This window comes from Eriocheir sinensis, chromosome 20 (assembly GCF_024679095.1).
Source record: "Eriocheir sinensis breed Jianghai 21 chromosome 20, ASM2467909v1, whole genome shotgun sequence".
NCBI lineage: Eukaryota > Metazoa > Arthropoda > Malacostraca > Decapoda > Varunidae > Eriocheir > Eriocheir sinensis.
In genome coordinates, this window is record NC_066528.1 from 5,214,229 (window position 1) to 5,223,465 (window position 9,237).

Here is a 9,237-nt window from a genome sequence, read left to right on the forward strand (position 1 = left end):
GCAGGTGTCTGTGGTGTGGGTTGTGAAGCAGCTTGGTGCCGAACCTGTGAAGCTAAAGGGTCAGGAGGTTCAGAATGGAGAGAATGTTCAGTTGGGTGATGGCTTCATTGTAAATTGTGTAGTTCGACCCCATGATGCGTATAATTGCCCTCTTCTGTACTTTTTCCAGTTTCTTTGTTTGTGTGTTGTTGAGGGATGACGACCAGAGTGGAGAGGCGTAGCACAGCCTTGGCAGGATGAATGTGGTGTAGACATGTGTCAGGTCGGAGGTAGGGACGCCAAATTTCTTGAGAGTGCGGAGCATGTGCAGTCTGTATGAGGTGACTGAGATCGTAGTGTTGGTGTGAGGGTCCCAGCTGAGCTTGTCGTCGAGGAGGATGCCAGGTAGTTTAGTGGTGTGCACAGCTTCCAGGATGTGATCACCGAGCTTGAGTGTTGGGGGTGGAGTAGGTGTAATGGCCAGGTCGAAGTGCATGACTATTGTTTTCTTCCTGTTAATGGTGACGGACTAGTCTTGGGCCCAGGCCAGCAGGGTGTTGAGATCATTTTGAAGGGAGGTGTAGTATGGTGAAGTGTTGTTAATTGCTGCAGCTATTGTGGAATCGTGTGTGTGTGTGTGTGTGTGTGTGTGTGTGTAGGACAATAATAACAGTAATGTGAAAGGAATAGATAAATATATAAATCGATGCAGAGATAGGAAAAAAGATAGATGCATAGATAGATATAGACATATAGATCGATAGATTGGCTATGAATAAGTGGATAGGTGAGTTGGAATGTTTTTTATATAGATGGATAAATAAACGAATAACAGACACACAAATACAGACAGAAAGACAGATAGATTGACTAACAAAGACACAGACAGACAGACTGACAGACAGACACAGATGCTGAGTCAGAGAAAACAACATTTGAAATAATCTTAATCGAATTCGTAATCGTATAATGGGACGGATGGAGGGAGGAAGGAGAAGCCCGCAGTGGTCCGGTATTGGCGGAGATTTTTAACGAAAGTTTGTGTAAATTTTCTTTTTTATGGAAGCTTGCATTAAGTCGTTCGTGAAGCGAGGTAGATTGAACAAAATAACATGTTTTCTACTCTGACGGAACGAGTAAGACGAGAGTTAGGAAACCAAAGTTGTGTTTTTAGTATCTACTCGGTGCAACAAGTTAAGACAAACGCTCAAGGTGCAAACTATTATTAAAATATGAAGTGCCACGATTTGTGTAATACTTCAACCCAACAAAATTAATGAAAAGTGCAGGAAGTTTTTCAGCTCATCCCGCCATAATAAGAAAAAAATAAAAATGACAAGGGTTTTTTTATCATCCCGCGCAGGAAAATTATTGAATATTTAAAAAAAAAAGTCACGGTTTATTTCTGCCTCGGGGGAACCAATCAAAACAAGAAACAGAAATGTCAGTTTTTGTAGCGCCAGGATGTAAAATGAAACAGTGAGTCGTGAAAACATAAATACAAACCGATTCAAGGCACAGGAAGAAAAGATGTGGACCTCAGGCGTTGGGAGGCACAAGTAGTAACATCACTCCACCGGGCGAAGAAAAGATGTGGACCTCAGGCGTTGGGAGGCACAAGTAGTAACATCACTCCAGCGGGCGAAGAAAAGATGTGGACCTCAGGTGTTGGGAGGCACAAGTAGTAACATCACTCCACCGTGCGAAGAAAAGATGTGGACCTCAGGTGTTGGGAGGCACAAGTAGTAACATCACTCCACCGGGCGAAGAAAAGATGTGGACCTCAGGTGTTGGGAGGCACAAGTAGTAACATCACTCCACCGGGCGAAGAAAAGATGTGGACCTCAGGTGTTGGGAGGCTCAAGTAGTAACATCACTCCACCGGGCGAAGAAAAGATGTGGACCTCAGGTGTTGGGAGGCACAAGTAGTAACATCACTCCACCGGGCGAAGAAAAGATGTGGACCTCAGGTGTTGGGAGGCACAAGTAGTAACATCACTCCACCGGGCGAAGAAAAGATGTGGACCTCAGGTGTTGGGAGGCACAAGTAGTAACATCACTCCAGCGGGCGAGAGTAACTCAGATCGAGTCTTTACTCCTTATGTCTCCTCATACAAAAGATGGGTGATGGAGACATGGTTCGGTTCAAGGCCTGGGTATCAGGTGATGGAATGCTCAAGTGGCAACATCACCTGACCAGCCTGGAGAAAATATCATTAAACCTTTACTTTCTATCCCTCTTACTCAGAAAAAAAAGGTTATAGAGATTTGGTGCGATTCAAGCCAGATATATAAAAAAAACGTACATTTCAAGTGATGGAAAACTCAGGAAACATCAGTGAACCAGCCAAGGGTAACTATGATTGAACCTTTACGCTTTCCTTCCTCTTCGTCAAAAAAGTAAGGGAGAGACTTGGTTCGACTCTATCCAGGTATATAAAGGTCATGGTTCTCAGGTGATGGAAGACTCAGGAAACATCACTGAGCCGGCTAACTGCAGCTAGGATTGAACCTCTACTTTCAGCTTCCTTCTTAATGGAAAAATATATGAATTGTAGAGTTACGGCTCGATTCAAGCCAAAGATATATAGAGCTTCGTTCTCAGGCGATGGGAGGCTCAAGTTACATCACAACTGGTGAAGAGGATCTAACCTTAAACTCGACATTAATATCATATGAATACAATGCAGCTCACTTCTCTCGATCTTGCTTTCGCCCCCAGGCATTAGGGAAACAAGACCAGAGAACGCCTCCACATTGAACCGAAAGAGAAATTATGAAGATAAGTAGTCGATTGGTTACAAATTATGAAAAAACCGGAAGCAAGGAAACAAAACAAAAAACACAATGAAAAATCGGAAAAGGGTTGGAAAGAGTATGACAACAGATGAACGACATACAGGAAAAGGAGAGAAAAGGGGAATTCAAAACAGGAAGATGATGTAAAAATCGTCATTTCCGCGAGGCCTCAATACACGGACGAGCAGCAGGACAGTTCCGCCTCGCGCCACCCCTCGCAGCAGCGGTGTGGCTAATGCAAGAAGCAGTTTCGCGCGCTGAGCCCCCGAGACCACGCCGGAGGGATGGGACGGAATACAGAAGCAGGGCGTGGTCAGGGAGGGAGCCCGGGAGGAACGGTTAACAGAGTAAGCTGAAAGGTTACACGCTGAGACCAGCAGAGTGTCTCACAGGTGTCAAGGCTCCGGGGGGATTAAGGTCGATGGCTACTAAAGGCTCGCGGTCACCGTCAGTATTTTATCGATTTGGTGGAAAAAATTGGCTGGGCGCTGGTAATCACTAGGCTCTCCTAATAGTACTGTTTTGGGGAGTTTGTAAGGTCTGCTACGCTGTGTTACTCGAATAAATGAAGGTTTGGTTAATACTAGATGTTAAGAGTCCAATCGCTTGTTGTTTTATCGTAGGTGAAAGGAAGTGCTAATCGCTAAAATCTATCAATCCTACTCTTCGGAGTTTAGGTTTGCTACGTTCTATAAGCGCTTTGGTCGACTAGGCGATAGTTTGATTTATTATGGAAGTTAATTAAGAGTTCAACAGTCTTTTATCGGCGGTAACAAGAGAAGCCGCTAGTAAATCTAGTAATATTGCTACTTATCGGAATCTGGGCTGCTTTTTGCACTTTATAAGCACTTAGTCGAATAGGCGATGATTTAGTTCAGCCCACAAGTTAGGAGTCTCATAGTTTTCAGGCCAATGCGAGTAAGCCGCACTAACATACCTAATCATTGAGGCTGCGAGGCTAGGCGTTGAGGCCACTCTGTCCCAGGGGTGGCTTGGGTCCCGGAAGACTGGTCAGGGGTGCTGACGAGCGATGGCTGGCAGAGGTGGACACAGACTTTAGTTCATCAGGTCAAAGGTCACTTACTCAGTCAAACATAGCGGGTAAAGAATAAGGATGCTAAAACAATTATGGCAGAGTGAGTAGTGAGTCGCCGCGCGGGTCGGAGGTGCTGCGCCTTGCTCGCGAAAACGCTGAATCGACATGGCTGGCCGAGCCAAGAACTCGGTGGAGCTCTGTTACGTTTGTGCGGATCCCACAGGCGATAAGTGGATAGGGTGCTGTCTGTGCCCTAAGTGGTGTCATGTGAAGTGTGCTCATCTGTCTGGAATTAAGTCGGAAAATATATATAAAGTAAATTGGATTTGCAACCCATGCCTTCATAAAGCATCTCTGGCTACCAAAATTGTGGAAAAAATGGAAGAATTCAAGCTGGAATTATCTAAGGAAATATCAGAAGTGAAACAAGAAGTTGAGTCACAAGCGGTCAGCGTGAAGGAGGAGCTGGGGGAGGTGGCGCAGGATGTGGCGGACGTCTTGCAGCGGGCTGAACATGTGGAGTCAGCAGATGCAACTTGGGCTGAGGTCACCAAACGTAAGAGGAAAGTTAAGAAGAATTTACTTGTTGTCAAGGCCTCGGAACAAGATAAAAAGGCTACAGAGTTGAAAAGTGAAGTTTCTGAAGCATTACATGGCATTCAGATTACCGATTCAAGATTTACTATTGGAGGTAATATTATAATGAACTTTGATGATGAGGATATGAGGAATGAGGCAGCCCAAAAATTGCAATCTGTGGAGAAAGTCAGGACTAAAAGTGTGGGAAAACTGAGGCCAAAGATCGTAATGTGCACAAGGAGGAGACTGGGGATAAGATAATTGAGACACTGCTTAAAAGAAATGAGTTCCTACACTCCATTCCACAAGTTGAAGAGAAAATTGAGAAAATTTTTAGTAAGCCTGCTGGCGGTGGCACAGCACATTATATCCTGAAATGTGACCCAATGGTTAGAGAGCTAATCTACAAGCACCATGATAGATCGTGTGCCAAGCGAGGACCTTCTCAGGCGTTTTAGAGAATTGTTAGGCAGGATACGTGACGCTGGTGGGTCGCCAGTAGTGTGTGGCAGTTCAGTGAGTTGCGCTATATGTTAAAGACTCACTTAAATGTTTAGTTAACAATTCAGTCAATGGTAAAAGATCTGACTGGGGATGTGTTACGAGTGGGGTCCCACAAGGCTCGGTATTAGGTCCACTTTTGTTTATTATTGATATCAGTGACTTAGACACAGGAATTAGTAGTGATGTTAGTAAGTTTGCAGATGATACCAAGATCGGTAGAGTAATTGAGTCAGATCAGGACGCTAGTATTCTCCAGGGTGAACTCAACAGATTGTATGACTGGGCGGATAATTGGCAGATGGAATTCAATGTAGGGAAGTGCAGTATTCTGAGTGTAGGTAGGAACAACCCCTCACATAACTATTGCTTAAATAACACTCTCATAAGCAGGTCTGGGTGCGAGAGGGATTTAGGGGTCTTAGTGAGCTCTGATCTCCGTCCAAGGGCACAATGCATTCAAGCTAGAAATCGAGCTAATAGGGTACTGGGATTTATTTCAAGGAGCGTAAGCAACAGAAGCCCCGAAGTCTTCCTCAAACTATATTTAGCATTAGTTAGACCTCATCTTCACTATGCGGTTAAGTTCTAGTCACCCTACTATAGAATGGATATCAAAATGTTAGAATCGGTGCAGAGGAGGATGACTAAGATGATTCAGGGGTTGAGAAACTTGCCATACGAGGAAAGACTCAAACAGTTAAACTTGCATTCTCTAGAAAGGCGAAGGGTGCGTGGAGACATGATCGAGGTTTATAAATGGATGAAGGGCTTTAATAAAGGAGACATTCATAAGGTTTTGTTGGTAAGAGAACCGGGTAGGACACAAAGTAATGGGTTTAAACTGGATAAATTCAGATTCAACAGGGACACAGGCAAAAATTGGTTTACAAACAGGGTGGTGGATGAGTGGAATAGGCTTAGCAGTCACGTGGTGAGTGCCAATACAATTGTCACATTAAAAAATAGACTAGTAAATTCATGGACAGCGATATTAGGTGGGGTTAGATACACGGGAACTTAGGGTCAAAGGAGCTGCCTCTACAGAATGGACATCAACTTGCTAGAATCAGTTCAGAGGAGGATGACCAAGATGATTCAGGGGCTGAGGAACCTCCCATATCAAAATAGGCTGAAACTTCTAAACTAGAGAGACGAAGAGTGCGAGGAGATCTGATAGAAGTATTCAAATGGGTCAAGGGTTACAACAAAGGCGATATAAGTAAAGTACTGCGAATTAGCCAGCAGGATAGAACTCGCAGTAATGGATTTAAATTAGAAAAGTATAGATTTAGGAGAGATATAGGCAAGCATTGGTTTAGTAATAGGGTGGTGGGGGAATGGAATAGATTCAGCAATCACATAGTTAGTGCAGGGACGATAGCTTGTTTTAAGAGTAGACTGGATAGCTACATGGACGAGGACGACAGGTGGCAGTGAGGTGTGGGTGCAGTAAGGTGACGGGGTACTGGATGCGTGCCATAGTACCGCCGGTATAACGAGGATCAAGCCTCTACCTGTAACCCCTGTAACTACACCTCACCCATCGTGAGTACTGGCCGGGGGATTCTGGAGCTGCCCTGTGTAGGCCACCCGGCCTCTTGCAGTTTCCCTATGTTCTTATGTTCTTAACAAAACTTGAATGGGGGGTGTATACTGTGGGAGACAGATACCATGCAATATTATGTTATCATTGTCAGAGATATGGTCATATTGAGTCCAAATGCACTGCCAAGGCCAATGGTGAGAACCCAGTATGATATAAATGTGCAGGAGAGCATAAAGCGAAAGACTGCCCCGGGACTGAGAGCATTTGTATAAATTGTGTGAGGTACAAGAAGTCTGAAGTTAATCACTCGGCGAATAACCAGTGTTGTGTAGTTTTTCAGACTGATATTGAGAGAATTCGTAACATAACCGATCATGGCTACTAATTCCTCAGATACAAAGATTAAATGTGGTCTGCTAAATGTTCAGTGTGTGGGAAATAAAACTCTAGATATCCGTGATCTCATCAAAGAAAAGGATCTTGACATTTTAGCGGTAACTGAAACATGGCTAAATGACTACGACGTCGCCAAGATTCGTGAGATGACGCCAGTAACTCGTACCTCTCTACATGTTCCGAGGGAGACAAGAAGGGGTGGTGGTGTTGGGATCTTTCTTTCGAATTCCTTTAAGAAGATTCGGAGAAAAGCATCAGAGAGGTGGGATACCTTTGAATTAGTGCAAGTCATCTGTGAAACTGATAGAAGGAAATGCACCTTTATTGTGGTGTATCGACCTCCGGATACAAGAGCAGAGGTCTTTATTGATGAATTCGCACACTTTGGAGTCTGTGGATATGGTGAGTGCAAATGTGTTCATCTGTGGTGACTTTAATCTATGGATTGATGATCCTGAAAATTCTTCTGCCATGGCCTTCATTGAGATGATGGACAGTTTCAACTGATTAATAAAGTGAACGAGATGACTTCTTTAGGGGGTCATGTGCTAGACTTGGTTTTCAGCGATATAGACGGTGATCTAGTGCAAGGCGTGTGTGTTGATGAAATATGTTGTATGTCCCCGGTGCATAAATTGGTAACCTTTGAATTTCATACGTGAGGGAAGCAGTGCAGAGAAAAAAGATTACGTTCAGATTGCGAAAGAATTTTCAACCAGAAATACTGATTAACTCTGTGATACAGGAAATTGCTATTAATTGTCGTGAAATCTGTGAACATGGCTCGGTGTTACGTGGAAACTGTGCTACCTGCCTGGTTAAGCTATATAATGGTTTAGCTAAAGATGAGTATAACAGCCTCTGTCCTCTGATTGAAAAGGAGATAGTGTTGAGAGATCATGCACCTTGGTTCAATGCGGAAATACTGTGTGCAAAAAGAGAGAAGAAGAAAAAAGAAAGACTGTGGCGTAGGCAAAAACAGATGAGGCAAGAAGAGCATACCAGGAGGCGAGAAACAAAGAAAACCGGCTTGTGATAAAACGGAAAAGAGAATACTATCGGAATAAGGTTGTGGAGGCAGGGCCTGACATCAATAAATTATATAAGGTGCTTGACAGTTTGACTGGAAACAGAAAGGTTAACAAGCTTCCGGATGGTTTCTCGGATGAAGTGCTGGCAAATAAGTTTTTAGACTTTTTTGGCAAGAAAATTGAGAGAGTTATCATGAACTTTAGAGGTGACCGCGGTTACCATGGATCCGCTGTGGAAACTCCAGTCCCTGAAATAAAGTTAAGCTTTCAACAAGTGGATGTGGCTGTGGTGAAAACTATCATACACAGGTGAAACTGACGTACTGTGATGACGATCCCTTGCCGATAAGTGACATCATTAGGAGTGAAAACTTTAGATTTCTTAAATATTATGACTGTGATGGTTAACACTAGTATCGAAAGCAAGACTTTCTCTGAGAGTGAGAAAGCGGCGATCGTGAAACCTATCGTTAAAGGTAAACTGGACCCACAGTGTTTAGTTCCTCTAGACCAGTATCCAACTTGACGTTTCTATCTAAGGTACTTGAAAATGTGATCTTAAATCAGCTAATGGAGCATTTGCTAGTGGTGCAGGCCTTACCGGATAATGAATCTGCCTACAAGAGGCTTTACTCAACTGAAACTACTCTCTCTTCGGTGGCAAACAACTTGCTTGTGCGTATGGATGAAGGGAAGTGTGGTGTTCTGATTTTGTTAGACTTGAGTGCTGCGTTTGACACGGTGGAGCACAGTCTATTGCTTCAGGATTGCAAAAATATTGGAACTGAGGGTGGCGCGCTGGATTATCTGAGGAGTTACCTTGAGAACAGAACTTACTGTGTGCAAATAGATAAATCGTTCTCCACTCATAAACTTTTGCAAAGAGGAGTCCCCCAGGGAAGTGTACTGGGTCCAATTTTATTCTGTGTTTATACTATCAGTCTTTCACATTTTACTAAGAAGGCATGAAGTTGACTTTAAACTGTATGCTGACGATACACTTCTATTTGTCGCTGAGTGACGTGGAAAACATTGAAGATAGGCTGAGCAGAATTATGGATGATGTTGGGAAATGGATGAATTCTAAGCAACTGAACTGAATGAGGATAAAGTCAGTCAAAGATTTAGGTGTGATACTTGACTGCACTCTATCATTCAAAGAACAGATCAATCAGGTGGTGAGGACGGCAGGCTACCATCTGAGAAATATTGCATTTGTCAAGAAATACCTGGATGATAAGACCATGAAGATGCTTATATATAATCATGTAAATAGAAAGCTGGATTATTGTAACTCACTTTATTATGGCCTTCCTAAATATCTACTGAAGAAACTACAACTTGTTATGAACAGAGCTGCAAGGCTA